This window comes from Bos grunniens, chromosome 16 (genome assembly GCF_055505025.1).
Source record: "Bos grunniens cultivar Pamir isolate PY7600 chromosome 16, Bosgru_T2T1.0, whole genome shotgun sequence".
Classification (NCBI taxonomy): Eukaryota; Metazoa; Chordata; class Mammalia; order Artiodactyla; family Bovidae; genus Bos; species Bos grunniens.
Window position 1 is genome coordinate 2764571 of NC_141180.1, and position 15941 is coordinate 2780511.

At 38.6% G+C, this 15941-nt stretch overlaps 1 long non-coding RNA gene and 1 other non-coding gene across 2 annotated transcripts in view; both read right to left on the reverse strand.

Moving 5' to 3' along the window:
- LOC147356041 (uncharacterized) overlaps positions 1–15941 on the reverse strand; it is a 50955-nt gene that overhangs the window by 13965 nt on the left and 21049 nt on the right. The window contains exon 2 of the long non-coding RNA XR_015142998.1: positions 9871–10049. This is a non-coding gene — a long non-coding RNA (uncharacterized LOC147356041). The remainder of the gene's footprint in view (positions 1–9870; positions 10050–15941) is intronic.
- On the reverse strand, positions 2500–2571 carry TRNAR-ACG (transfer RNA arginine (anticodon ACG)). The gene has a single exon. It is a non-coding gene; the product is annotated as a tRNA-Arg (tRNA).

The following is a 15941-nucleotide window of genomic DNA, read 5'->3' on the forward strand; positions in this document are numbered from 1 at the left end:
CAAATTTAAATCTTATTTTTTATCTGTACTAATATATCAAGAAGTTCCAGATCCAAAAATATAAACTGCTGACAACACAGCTCTAACTAGCCCTATACATGCATGTGCTCAGTGGTGTCCGACTCTTTGTGACCCATGGACTGTAGACCTCCAAGCGCCTCTGTTCATGGGCTTTCCCAGGCAAGAGTGCTGGAGTGGGTAGTCATTTCCTACTCCAGGGAATCTTCCTGACCCAGGGGTTGAACTGGCATCTCCTGGATTGGCAGGTGGATTCTTTACCACTGAGCCACTTGGGAAGCCCACTTCTGAGACTGCTTTAGCTCTGTTTTTAGGAAGGACTAAGTTTTTCATGGGAAGAAACTCACTGTAAGAAAGAGACATGTAGCTGCTGCTGAGGACAGATGGAAAGGACAATGCAAAAATGATAATGTGTATTATTCAGATTTAGTGTGGACCTTTTTCTCTCTTCTACTCATCACCCACAATTCAAAATCTGACCCAGTGTTTTGGAGACAGGCAGTGACGATTTAAACAGATACCACTGAAATGAGGGCTTCTGAGTAAGGACCAGGCACTACTGCTTTGTAGAGGGGCATTTCTCCTTGGGCCAGGCCTGGAGCCCCTGAAAGCAGTGACCTGGGATTCTTGCAACCATCCCTGGGGGGCAGATAGTTAGTCGCTCTTTATGACCCCATGGGCTGTAGCCTGCCAGGCTCCTCTGTTCATGGAATTCTCCAGGCAAGCATACTGGAGTGGGTTGCCATTCCCCTCTCCAGGGATCTTCCCCGCCCCTGCCCAAGCCCCCGCCCCCCGCCAGGGATTGAACTCATCTCCTCCATTGCAGGCAGATTGTTTACCATTTGAACCACCAGAAATCCTGGGTGGGTGTGGGGGGCAGACAGGAGCAGAACAAAGGGCAAGTCACTGAAGGTCTGTGAATGGCCACGACGAGACTTCCTCTGGGCTTCCTCACTGTTCTAGTGAGCTGGAATGGTCAGTAGACGTGTTGGCAGGGACAGCAATTCTGAAGACGTGAACCAAGCCAGGGAGAACAGTTTGTTTCCATTACAATGATTGTTATGTATTTTCTAGATTGATGCTGTCTGGAAAGACATCAGTTACTTTAGAAACCTGACTTATTTTTAGAATTTATAATCCTTTGGAGCTAATATATAGCCCACATTTGAAAATTACTTTTATTACTTTATAGCTACCTTTTGCCACTGACCACATAAAAATAGTTTGATCAACCACTCTTTCCAGAAAGACTTGGTTCCAGGGACTTTTGCCAATCTACAGATATTTGCTGTAATGTCTCAAAATACAGTTGAGTACTTTGAGCTATTATTGTTTACACTGATAAATGGGAATTTTTCAATTTTTATTTTATAAACTTGGAATATTTTTGTTTTATTTTCAACCTGGTTGTCTCAAGAATGTCCCTTTTGCTACTACTAACGTGCTTTGATATCTTTTTTGTTATTGCTGTTTCTCAGTCACTAAGTCATGTCTGACTCTTTGAAACCCTGTGGACTGCCACATGCCAGGCTCCTCTGTCCTTCACTATCTTCTGAAGTTGGCTCAGATTCATTTCTGTTGAGTTGGTGATGCTATCTAACCATCTCATCCTCTACTGCCTCCTTCTCTTTTGCCTTCGATCTTTCCCAGCATCAGGGTCTTTTCCAATGAGTCAGTTCTTCTCATCAGGTGGCCAAAGTATTGGAGCTTCAGCTTCAGCATCAGTCCTTCCAGTGAATTTTCAGGACTGATTTCCTTTGACTGCTTTGATCGCCTTGCTGTCCAGACTCTGCCCTTAACTGGCTCCATGAGCAAGTGAGGCAGGGGAGCTTTGATGATACACGCCTGGACTGTGGCCTTCGCAGGTGCCTTTTATCTTTGGTCCGCCCTTCTGCCCACCTCCCAGCCACTCCACAGGTGAGACAGGAAGTCTACGGGGCTTGAAGTGGCCTTCTTGCCTACATGAGATAAGCCTCTGGTAAAGTTCTTTTCAATGAAGATTCGACCTTTGTTATGGAATAGCACTGGTCATACGTCAAAATGGTTATTTTTCCAATCTTTCTGCCAAAGATAGATTTTCTTCATTCTTCAAACCTGATGGGTTTTTTGGGGGTAAAAATCTGTGAAAGTATTGGGAATCCCCTAAAACTACAGCCACAAGGAGTTTTTCCCTCTCAAAGAGGTCCACACTCAGATTCTAGAAATTCATCAAAATTAACACTTAATTGTTAATTTACCTTTAAACTCATGGGTTGAGTAACTAAGTTGAACTTAGTCACATTTCTCAGTATCTGTCTGTCTCTCTAGAGTTTTGGACGCCAGTTTGCCCTGCAGCCTCAAGAAATTCTCTTTTTTATTTCCAATTTGCTCACATCATTTCTTGTTTTAAGATCTGGAATGACAACTTTGGAGTTGAAACTGAAAGTGCCATTTTTTTAAACAAAAAACTTTAATTATTTATATTTCCTTCTCCAGGGGATCTTCCCAACCCAGGGATCGAACCCAGGCCTCCTGCATCGTAGACAGACGCTTTACCATCTGAGCCACCAGGGAAGTCAACTTAATTACATTACCACTTGTATTAGCTTATGATTTACACTCCTAAGCGCTACCTTATAGAGGCAAAAGTGGTTAATATGTGTAGTAAAATTGCTTTATGTACTTTTAATATGGCTCCTTGGCAACATTAACACGTGCACACACATGTGCGATGGCTCTTATACCACTCTAGATGGTATTTGTGGTATACATTTTCAAGAACTCTCAAAGGGTTGAGGACAAGGTTTTTGTTTTTTTTTTTCTCTTGTATTGGAAGACTAGGGGAAAAATCTGAACTACTCAGACTAACTAGTTTCTCTCAGCCATTGGTATATTTAAATATATTTTCATAGAAACATTTTCAGCACACATTTATGTGAACTTTATCGAGGCGCTCTAAATTGCATCATCAATCTACTAAACAAAAGTGCTGCTCTGGGTATGATTTGTGCTTCCCCAGGAAGATCCCCTGGAGGACGGCATGGCTACCCACTCCAGGATTCATGCCTGGAGAATCTCCGTGGACAGAGGAGCCTGGCAGGGTACAGTCCATGGGGTCCCAAAGAGCCAGACATGAGTGAGTGACTGAGCAGAGCACAGCACATCACTGCAGAACTTTTAGTAAGAGCTATGAAAAGCTGAATATAGCTGGCAGGGCTTAGGGTTCTTCACTTGCACCTTTTCTAAGTCAGCAATTGAAAGTATAAAGTGAGAAAAAGCTTTTATAGCTCCCTCCTCTCTTCACATCTTGTCATGTCCGAAAGAAAATTAGGAATCAGAGATGAGTGATCAAAGGACCATAAAGTGACCGTACTCTGTGTTGTTTTGACAATGGCAAGAACTTAAAAATACTCTCAAGTTCCAGTGAAGATGAACAAGGTGATTTGGCAGCAACGCTTCTGGGTTGGACAGGTAAGTATATCTATGAACTCTATTCCCAAGGAAACAACCATAAGTGGTAAAAATTATTTTAAAAATCAACTATTTAAAGTCTCTGGAAGTTATCCTAAGGACATAAGCAGATGGAGAAATATTTATTAAAGGAAAATTCCTGATCTGAGTAAGAACTGTGAAGGTATACAATATTGAAGGCATGCCCCAAACCCAGTTCAGTGGGATTGAGGTGCTATTCTGGGGGGCTGTCATCAAGGGGACGGAGTTCACTTCAGCCCTAGTTTCCAATCTAGGGCAACCGTTTCTCCCTGAGGGAGACAAGACACCAGAATTCTCATCGCCCCAGCCCCAAGTGGGAGAAGCTCTATTCCAGGCAGGTGAGGTCGAGAGCTCCTTTCTTCCACCCAGACCCACTCAGAGGGTCGAACCGCTACTTCAGGCACAACAGACTGAGAACACTGGGTTCTGATTCTACTCCCCCAGCCCTTCTGGAGAGCAACCTCAGAGGCCACACAAAGCAGGGGAGACAGACCTCCCTGCACCAGTCCAGCTGAAACAGTCAACGAGCAACCAAACAAGCAGAAACTCATGGGGGTGGGGGAGTCAGCATCCAGAGTTGGCTCCCATCTATTGTCTAAAATTTCCATTTTTAACCAAAAACTATGGAACATCAAGAGTTTGAACGATACACAGGAAAAAAAAGATTGTGCCTTTGTAGTAGCCTCGATGGCAGAGGAAACTGTGATTAAAGAATTTTAAAACGCCAGTGTCCATCAAGTAGGGACTATTAAAGAGAGGCAGACATTATGAGAAAGAACCAAATGGAAAGTCTGGTGTTAAAAAGTATAGTAATAAAAAGGAAAACTATTTTCAAGAGGGGATGAAGAATAAATCTGACCTGGCAGAAGAAAGAATCAGTGAACTCGGAAATATATAAAGGTACAATCTGAAGAACAGAAAAAAAGAATGAATAAAAAGTAACAGAGCCTCTGAGAAATGCAGTGTCCTAACACTTGCGCGGTAAGAGTATCTGGGGGAAAGGAGAGACAGGAATGGAAAAATATTCAAAAAATTGCTGAAAATTTCCTAAACTTGATGAAAAACTTTCATCTACGCAGCTTAATAGATTAACACATTTGGATAAAACCTCAAAGATCCACATACAGACACATCAGTCAGCCAAATGCTGAAAACTGAAAGGAAACAGAAAAACCTTGAACACGGAAAAGAAAGATGTCTCTACTTAAAGGGGAACCCCAATATGATTAAAAGCTGAATTCCCATCAGAAACAACTGATACCAAAATACAAGTGCTATTCAGTGTTGGATAAAAAAAGCAGTCCGCCAAGAATCTTATTTCCAGCAAAACAACCTTTCAAAAACAAATTCAGAATATATACCGACATGAATAAAAACAGAATTCATTAATAGACTCTTATAAGAAACCTTAAAGAAAGTTTTCCAGGCTAAAACCAAGTGACACTGGAGAGTATTTCAAATCCACATGACAAAAGAGAGAGACTGGTAAAGATAAACAGGTAAGTAAGACTGTGTAACGGCATGTTTCTCCACTTATTTTAAAACGAGTGCATAGAGCAATATCCATATAATTGTATTGTTGAGTTTATACCACAGAGGAAATTAATACATATGTAATATAAAATATAAAAGCATGAAAAAGGTGAGTGGGAGCAAAGCTATATTGGAGTAAGGAACTGACACCAAATGGTAACTCTAAGAGGAAGAAATGAAAAGCAAGGTTAATGTAACAAACCATATATACTTGCTCCCCTTTAATTTCTCAATTTGTTAAGAGACATGAAATTAGGTAAAGTAACAGTGATAAACCCATTGTACTGTTGGATTTATAATATATATATAAACATATTATGTATAATACTGTTGCTGCTAAAGAGGGGAAGAGAAAATAAAGGAGTAAATTTTCACTATCTCACTAGAATTAAGTTAGTATAAACCTGAAATAGAGTTTATTATGATACGTATTTTAAACCCTAGAGCGAACACTAAGAAAACTAATTTTTAAGTTAAACTAATTAAAGGAATCAAAGTGTTACACAGGAAATAATCACTTAATGTGAGAAAAAAAAACAGGAAGGGAAGAACGGAGAGCAAAAAGGCATGAGACAGGCGTAAAACCAAAAGCAAAATGGCAGACATAAACGCAATCACATCAATAGTGAGTAAGTGTGAGTGCTTAGACTTTCCAGTTAAAGGCAGGGCCTGTCAGGCTGTGTCAGAACAAGGTCCAACTCCACACTGCCTACAGGAGGCACACTTTAGTTTCAAAGATAAAAATATGTTGAAAGTAAAAGAAAGGAAAATTATATACTATGCAAATAACAATCCTAGAAGAACCGGAGAGCCTACACTAACATCCTACAAAACAGATATTGAAAGAAACAAAATGTGACTGAAGACAATGAAGCACATTTTATCATGAAAAGGTCAACCACCAGGAAGATATCATTAAAAACACATATGCATCCGAAAACAAGTCTCCTAAATACATAAAGCAAAACCTGACAAAGCCAAAGGGGTAAACGGACAATTAAAGTAGTTGGAAATTTTACTAACCCACTTTTAGTAACAAATAGAAAACTTTTTGGGACATCAGTAAGAATACAGAAGACTTTAAAAGCACTATAAACCAATCAGCGCTAACAGACATGTATAGAATATTCTGCCCTGCCAAATCCCTCCTTCTCAAGCACATGAAATATTATCCAGCGTAGACCACATTTTGAGTTTTAAAACAAACTTAACAGTATTTAAATCATACAAAGGATGTTCTCCCAACACAATGGAACTAAATTGGAACTCAATAACTGAAGGCAATTTGGGAAACTCACTAATATGTGGAAATTTTAAAATGTACTCCTAAATAGCCAGTGAGTCAAAGGAGGAATCACAAAGGAAATGAGGAAACATTATACTTTGAGGTGAATGAAAATGAAATTACAATATGCCAAAATTTGTGCACTCGAACAACAGAGAAGATGAACAAAATCAGAAGATATTTATTTGAAAAGATCAACAAATTGACAAATGATTAGCCAGTATGACCATGCCAGAAAGAGACGTCTCAAATAACTAAAGTCAGGAATGAGTGAATATGACTACTTCCTTCACAGAAATAAGAATGATTACAAGAAAAAACTGTGAACCACTATATGTCAACAGATGAAATAATATTAATGAAATGGCCAGAAAGATGCTAACAATCAAAACTAGCTTAATAAGAAATAGAACATGTAAATAGTTCCAGATGCCTTCACTGGAAATTTCTACCAAACACTGAAAAAATATATTACCAAGACTTCACAGACTCCTCTCAAAAAACAGGAAAAGGAGGAAGACTTTAGACTCATTCTGCAGGGTCAACATTAACACGACATCAAAACCAGACAAAGACAACTCATGAAAATAAAACCACGTACCAATAGCTCTTATAATAATTGATGCAAAAATTCTCAACAGGATATTTACAAACTGAATCTAGCAACACAAAAAAGAAAATTATACATCATGGCCAAAGGGGATTCAATCTGGTTTGATTCAAAATGGGAAAATTAATTATACTTTATTAATAGAAGAAAGGAGTCCAGTCCATGGGGTTGCAAAGAGTTGGACATGACTGAGCAACTGAACTGAATAGAAGAAAGGACAAAAACACACAATCATGTCAATAGATAGAAAACACTGACAAAATTCAACATACTTTCATGGTAAAAATCCATAACAACCAGGAATATAAGTTTTCCCAAATGATAAAAACATCTATGAAAAACAGAAAGCTAGTGTTTTTAATAGTGAAAGACCAAATGCTTTCCCCATAAAATCAGGAACAAAATAAGGATGTGCATTTATACCACCTCTATTCAATATTTTACTGAAAGTTCTAGATAGGGCAATTAGAAGAGCAATGGAACTTAGAAAAATCCAGGCTGGAAAGAAAGAAGCGAAGTACACCTCCATTTACAGATGGCATGATTTTGAATACAGAAAATAGGGAATTCACTAAAAAACTACTAGAAGTAGTAAGTAGGTTCAGCAACATTTCAGGATAAAAGTCAATATATAAAAATCAATTGTGTTTCTATACTTCAGCAGTAAGCAATCTGAAAATGATTATTAACATCAAAAAGAATCAAATACTTAGGAACACATTTAACAAAAGAAGTGCAAAATTCATATTCAGAAAACCACAGGACATTGTTGAAGGAAATTATAAAACCATGGAAGAATGGAAAAACCTCCTGTGCTCCTAGCTCAGAGGACTTAAGGTGTCAAGATGTCGGCACTCATTAAACTGGTCTACAGTTTCAAAACAATTTTTGTCAAACTCTCAGCTTGCTTTTTTGCATAAATTTACAAACTAGCTCTAAAATCCACAGGAAATTGCAAAGCACATATATCAGTCAAAACAATCTGGAAAAACAGGAATAAAAATGTAAGAACCTCACTTCATGATTTCGAGACTTTTTACAAAGCTAGAATAATCAAGGCAGCATGGTACTGACATAGCAGGGACATACAGATCAATGAGACAGAGTCTACAGTACAAAAAGAAACCATTACCTTTAACAGATCAATGAGACAGAGCCTACAGTACAAAAAGAAACCATTACCTTTACGATAATTGATTTTCAACAATGAGGCCAAATCATTTGATGGAGAAAAATACTAGTTTCAACAAATGGTACTGGAACTACTGGATATCCACATGCAAAAGAATAAAAATGAAGCCATTCCAAACACCATACACAATATTAATTCAAATTGGACCATAGGCCTATATGTAATAGCTAAAACTGTCAAACTCTTAGAGGAAAGCATAGGGGTAAATCTTAGTTACCCTGAGTTAAGTAATTTCTTCTTAAATACAGCACTAAGAGCCCAACCTACCAAAAGCAATGTAGATAAATTTGATTTTATCAAACCAAAAACTGCTGTGCAACAAAAATACCATAACTGAAAAGTATAGAGCTGTAAAGACAACCCAAAGGAAGGGAAAAAATGTAAATCATTTATCTGATAAAGGACTTGGATCTAGAATATATGATACACAATTCTTACAACTCAATAGTAAAAAGACAACACAATTTTAAAATGCACAAAGGATCCAAATAGCATTTCTCTAGAGAAGATGTATAGAGGGATAGTAAGCCCCTGAAAAGATGCTCAGTGTTACTAGTCAACAGGGACACGCAAGCCAAAGCACAATGCAGTGCTTATGTGTTTTTGTCCTTTATTCCTACTTGGATATTTATAATCAAATAGGTAGACCATGCCATGTGTTGGAGAGGTGGAGAAATGAGAATGCTTACACATTGCTGTTGGGGATACAGTACTGTACAGCTGCCTTGGAAAACAGTTGGACAGTTCCTCAGAATATTAAACATAGAGTTTCTAGAGCAATTTTACTCCTAGGGATATACCCAAGAGAAATGAAAGCCTACATTCATACAAAATCTTGTATATGAGAATATATAGTACCCACTATTCATGACTGCCAAGAAGTGGAAAATTACCAAATCTTCATGAATTAATAAATGCATAAAATATTATATATTTATATCTATTTACATACACAATGGAATATTATTCAGCCATAAAAAGGAAAGGAATACAAGTTCATACTTAAATGAACCTTGGAAACATTATGTTAAGTACCAGTCTGCTACTAAAGACCACAAATTGTATGACTTCAATACATAGATGTCCAAAGTAGGCACATCTCCAGAAACTAGTAAGTGGTTACCCAGAGTTTGGGGATAGAGTATGAATGACTGCTAGTGAATATAGGATTTCTTTTGGGAATGAAAAATATTCTAAAATTAGATTGTAGTGACAGGTGCACAACTCTGAGTATACTAAACAAGACTGGATCATATATTTTTAACGGGTGAATTGTATGATATTTGAATTATGCTTCAGTAAAAGGGTTTTCCAAGTGGCCCTAGCGGTGAAGAACCCCCCTGCCAATGCAGGAGATGTAAGGGACATGAGTTCGATCTTTGGGTTGGGAAGATCGCGACCCACTCAGTATTCTTGCCTGGAGAATGGACAGAGGAGCCTAGCAGGCCACAGTGCATGGCATCACAAAGGGCTGGACACGACGGAGGCAACTTAACACCACAGGGCTGGTTAAAAAGAAAGAGAGTACTGCAGTATTTCAACTCATCTGAATAGGAAGAATTTCTAGAAAATTACTAGACTGAATTATATTAAACACTAAAAAGTGATGGCTGAATGGATAGAGCCATGGAAAGTTCAGACTTGGTTCATGGCTCTGAGAATGGAATTATGCTTTCAAGTTTATTACAAGTTAACATCTGTCTCTCTGCCTATAAATGTCAAAGAAAAGTTGTGGTAAGTTTTAAAATCAAATCTACTCACTGGTCTTACTCCAGAAGTTGCTAGCCTGCCAACGGCCAAGAAAACATCCTGTGTTTAGTTTCCTTATGCAAGGCCTAAGAAGAAGCACGAGAAACTCGAGTTCCTTCTTCCTGGAATAACGTCCCATCACACATTCTCCCAGAAGAAGTGCAAGCTTTTCATGGAGCTTTAGATGGCAGCTGTCCACATGAAGAAAAAAGAAAGAAGTTCTTTGAAATACGGGAAAATCTAATCCTCTGATTCACTGCTTCTATTTGACTCTCTTTTTTTAAATTTATTTAATTGGAGGCTAATTATTTTACAATATTGTAGTGGTTTTTGCCATACATTGACATGAATCAGCCATGGGCACACACGTGTTCCCCATCCTGAACCCCCCTCCCACCTCCCTTCCCATCCCATCCCTCTGGGTCATCCCAGTGCACCAGCCCTGAGCACCCTGTCTCATGCATCGAACCTGGACTGGCGATCCGTTTCACATATGATAATTTACATGTTCCAATGCCATTCTCCCAAATCATCCCTCCTTCACCCTCTCCCACAGAGTCCAAAAGACCGTTCAATACATCTGTGTCTCTTTTGCTGTCTCTCATACAAAGTTATCGTTACCATCTTTCTAACTTCCATATATATGCGTCCAGTTCAGTTCAGTTGCTCAGTTGTGTCCGACTCTTTTCGACCCCATGAATCACAGCACACCAGGCCTCCCTGTCCATCACCAACTCCCGGAGGTCACTCAAACGCACGTCCATCGAGTCGGTGATGTCATCCAGCCATGCTATATATGCGTTAGTGACTCTGTTTTTTTTTTTAACAGAATGCTCACTTCAGAATATCATAGAATTAGTGAAATGGATTTTTGGGTCCAGAACAAGTTATTTGCTCTTGTGTTATGGAGTTCCATTTTCACATATTACTATACTTCATACAGTAATTAGACATTACTATAATTTATATTTTCCTAGGAAAAATATCTGAACACAATTTTGTTTTCAGAGTGGATTTGAAGAGTCATTAATTGCATTTCAAGATAAATTGATTTAGGAGGACAAAAGGGGATATAGAAATATATCTTGGAAAGTGGTTAATGACATCAAAGGAAATAAGAAATAGTATGTTCCCGTGGAAATGGACTATAAACACCCAATGTCTGAGTGATATTATACATCTGCAATTCTCAGCCCCACCACCTAAGACCCAGTTTTTCTGCCATTATAAACACAGCTGTTATATGTGCTATGCAACTGCAAAAAATAAAAATAAAAAATAAATCCTATTGGCTACTGATGTATTACTACTGGTGCTGCTTTTGTAAAGTCAATAGCTTTATTTGGCAAAATACTTCAGTGGCCAACAGACGTGCTGAGTTGATTAGAAGATGGAAATACTGTGGCTAGAAGAAGTAGGAATTGAAGGGACAGTGACCCAAGGCTCCCTTTGGGGCATCACTGTTGCTGTGACTTAATCCTTCGTACTTCTCCTGATAACTGGTATATACTGGTTCATTTGTATTTTTTAGTATAAATTTTTAATATAAATTTATTTATTTTAATTGGAGGTTAATTACTTTACAATATTGTATTGGTTTTGCCATACATCAACATGAATCTGCCACAGGTATACACGTGTTCCCCATCCATGTTTTACTTTTAAATAATGTTTCCCCACTTGACGATTATGACAGTTCTAGGCTTAAGGGTTTCCCAGTTGGTGCTAGTGGTAAAGAACCACCTGCCAATGCAGGAGACATAAGAGATGCAGGTTCAATCCCTGGGTTGGGAAGATCCCCGGGAAGAAGGCATCCCCACTCCAGTATTCTTGGCTGGAGAATCCCATGGACAGAGGAGTCTGGCCAGCTATAGTCCATAGGGTCACAAAGAGTGGGACACAACTGAAGTGACTTGGCACACACACACACACACACACACACACACACACACACTATGCTTAAAGTGAGTTGAGAGAATGCAGGAATTCATAACTGGATCCATGCAGGATGAATCAGAATTAGCGTCCTCTTCCTTCCACCCAGCCAATGACTAAGTTTACAGGTTTGGAATCACACTAACCTGGGAAAGGTTTAAGTTCAGAATTACAATTCTCAGATTCCTTAATGGTACCCAGACTTCTCAAAATCACTTAAATTGTCTATATGGAATGTTCTGTATTTATCTTATCTCTCAAAACTAACCATATAAAGCCCAAAGAAAATCAAGAAATGATAAGTTCTTTCCCTTTTTTGTGTATGGTTGGTTGGTTTAGTCGCTAAGCTGTGTCAACTCTTGTGACCCCATGGACTGTAGCCCACCAGGCTCCTCCATCCATGGGATTTTTCAGGCTAGAATACTGGAGTGGGTTGCCATTCCCTCCTCCAGGGGATCTTCCCAACCCAGGAATCGAACCCAGGTCTCCTGCATTGCAGATGGATTCTTTACCAAGGAGGCAAGTCCTTTTTTTGTGTATCAGTTCAGTTCAGTTCAGTCGCTCAGTTGTGTCCGACTCTTTGCGACCCCATGAATCACAGCACGCCAGGCCTCCCTGTCCATCACCAACTCCCAGAGTTCACTCAGACTCACGTCCATCGAGTCAGTGATGCCATCCAGCCATCTCATCTTCTGTCGTCCCCTTCTCCTCCTGCCCCCAATCCCTCCCAGCATCAGAGTCTTTTCCAATGAGTCAACTCTGCACATGAGGTGGCCAAAGTATTGGAGTTTCAGCTTTAGCATCATTCCTTCCAAAGAAATCCCAGGGCTGATCTCCTTCAGAATGGACTGGTTGGATCTCCTTGCAGTCCAAGGGACTCTCAAGAGTCTTCTCCAACACCACAGTTCAAAAGCATCAATTCTTCAGCGCTCAGCCTTCTTCAAAGTCCAACTCACACATCCATACATGACCACAGGAAAAACCATAGCCTTGACTAGACGAACCTTTGTTGGCAAAATAATGTCTCTGCTTTTGAATATGCTGTCGAGGTTGGTCATAACTTTTCTTTCAAGGAGTAAGCGTCTTTTAATTTCATGGCTGCAGTCACCATCTGCAGTGATTTTGGAGCCCAGAAAATAAAGTCTGACACTGTTTCCACTGTTTCCCCATCTATTTCCTATGAAGTGAAGGGACCGGATGCCATGATCTTCGTTTTCTGAATTTTGAGCTTTAAGCCAACTTTTTCACTCTCCTCTTTCACTTTCATTAAGAGGCTTTTTAGTTCCTCTTCACTTTCTGCCATAAGGGTGGTGTCATCTGCATATCTGAGGTTATTGATATTTCTCCCGGCAATCTTGATTCCAGTTTGTGTTTCTTCCAGTCCAGCGTTTCTCATGATGTACTCTGCATATTAAATAAGCAGGGTGATAATTATATTTTTGTATAATTGTTTTGCAAATATGTATACTTTTGCATAATTCAACGGAGGCTGGCACACACACTCTAGGGGAAGTTTCAGGACAGAAACTAGATTTCAGGTATCACCTGAGCTTCCAGGTCAAGTTTTTGATCAGAGCCGACAAGATACACAATGAACAGTAACTTGGACCGACAAGTTTGCTGTTTGCTCCTCGTGTAAATTGGAAAACATTATGTATATAGATGGTTAATGCAGGATTTTCTCAACACCTACACCCCCATGAAAAAAATGTATTATGGAAAGTTTTATTTAGAAAGAAAGAGACATTTAGTTGTTGCTATAAACACAACACATGGGAATGCTCCTGCATGAACAGAACAATAAACAGAAAGAATGATCTAATCATTGACATATTTGTAGGGACAGTTTTCTAATATACACTTTGTCCCTAACTAAACTTGCTGGCTGTAATGGCAAAATGATGTGAACTGTAAGCAATAGGAACCTTGAACTTTGGACTATTTGGACATTTTGGACTATTTTTTAAAACGAAACATTCATTGGCAAAAGAAGAAAAAGAAAGTCTGCGAACACTGCTGTCTCCTAACGGTTGCAGGCAAGGGCTTTGCAATCAGACCCACTAGGTTCAGTCCTGTTTCCTGAGGTACTGGATCGGCTCTCTTACCTTGAAGGTGCAACCACACTGAATCTAGATGCTCCATCTCTAAAACTGAGTAATAATTTTCCTGCTTCATAAAATGACTGTAAAAGTGAAGTTTTAAAAATCTACTTCAATAATTTCTATTATTACTAAACTTTATTCTACAAAATGCTTTCAATTAAGTGTCAATAAAAGCACTTCTTAACTTTACGTTGATATTATTTCTTCAACTATACACAGTAATCTCAAAGTGAGGTCAAAGGAAAAGTGAAAAATGCATTAAATAGATGCTATTTAAGTTAAAAGATGAAAAGATTGTAGTAATTAAAGTTATTAGAGTCTGCATATTTCATGCTTACCCAAGAACTGCCTTACAGGTAGAGATGCTCTTTAAATTGGATTTAAGAAGATGGTACCAAAAGGTATGTCTGAGCCTATCTCAGTTCAGGAACATGAACCAGCACTTCAGGACTATACTTAGGGTTCATTTTAAAGAGCAAAATCACCCACAAAAAGCACAGATATGTGTGAATATATTACTACACAGACCAGGAAAAGGACCCTTGTCTCAGCATGCCACCTGAATATTACCTTCTTTGACTTCAGCTGGGAACGTGGTCACTGGGCGACTCAAATTTTTCCCCATCTACATGTGGCTACATGTGACCCTGAACGTGTCACAGATGTAGATTTTGGGGTTACAAACAAGTTTTAGTAGGAAAGCAAGTTTTTAATTTTTGTATTAGATTTATCAGACCTTAATTTTCATACAAATGATTTTGTAAAAAACTCAGCTGGCTTTTTTCTTGTTTTATCAAGGTACACTATTTTCTCTTTTTAAGCGTATAGTCCTGTGAATTTTCACAAATATGCAAGCAAAATCAAGATACCAACCAGTTACCACCCCTCAAAATTTACCCATGGTAACCCTTTTCCCTAACCCCATTCTCTGACAACTGGAGTTCTTATCCCTACAGTTTTACCTTTTCCAAAGCATCATAAGAGCAGAATCCTATAGCAGGAAACCTCTGGAGTCTGTCTTCTTTCACTTATCATGATACGCTTACTATGCATGTTTGCATATGTGCATAATGCATCCATATTTTTATATTGTCAGTATGTGTTTGTCCTTTTTTTCTGAGGAGTGTTCCACTGTAAGAACTCACGATTTGTCTTTCCATTCTCCACATGAAGTGCATTTTGACTGTTTCCAGGTTTTGACTACTGTTACAAACGTTAATGTCCAGGTGTTTATATAAATATAAGTTTGCGTTTCTCAAGAGTAAATACTGAGCAATAGGGTTGTTTGAGTACATGATTAGTGTATGCTAATTTTACCAGAAAGTGAAAAACTACTTCCATAGTGGCTGTACCATTTTGTAGTTCTACCAGCAACCTTTGAAAAACTCCAGTTGCTCTAAACATCTTTGCCGGCATTTGATATTGATAAATTTCATTTGTTTGTTAATATTTCCATTCTAATAGATGTGTGTTAGCTCATTGTGGGCTTGGTTTGCATTTCTCTAATATTATTAATATTTAGGATTTTTCATGTGCTTATTTACCATTCATATATCTTTTGTGAAGTGTCTTTACAAATCATTTCTCACTTTAAAATCACTGTTTCTTTCATTCCTATTGTGTTTAGAGTATTCATATATTCTAGATATAAGTTTTATATCACATATGTGAATTATAAATACTTTATTCTAATCTAGGAAGACTTCCCTGGTAGATCAGATGGTAAAGCGTCTGCCTACAATGTGGGAGACCCAGGTTCGATCCCTGGGTCAACAAGATCCTCTGGAGAAGGCAATGGCACCCCACTCCAGTACTCTTGCGTGGAAAATCCCATGGACGGAGGAGCGTGGTAGGCTACAGTCCATGGGGTCGATAAGAGTCAGACATGACTGAGCAACTTCACTTTCTTTTCACTTTCTTTCTAATCTATGGCTTATTTTTTCTTTTCCAAGTGTCTTATGAAGAATAGAAATTTAAAAATTCTGATGAAGTCTAACTAAACTATTTTTCCTTATGGCAAATGCTTTTACTCTTTTATCAAAGTAA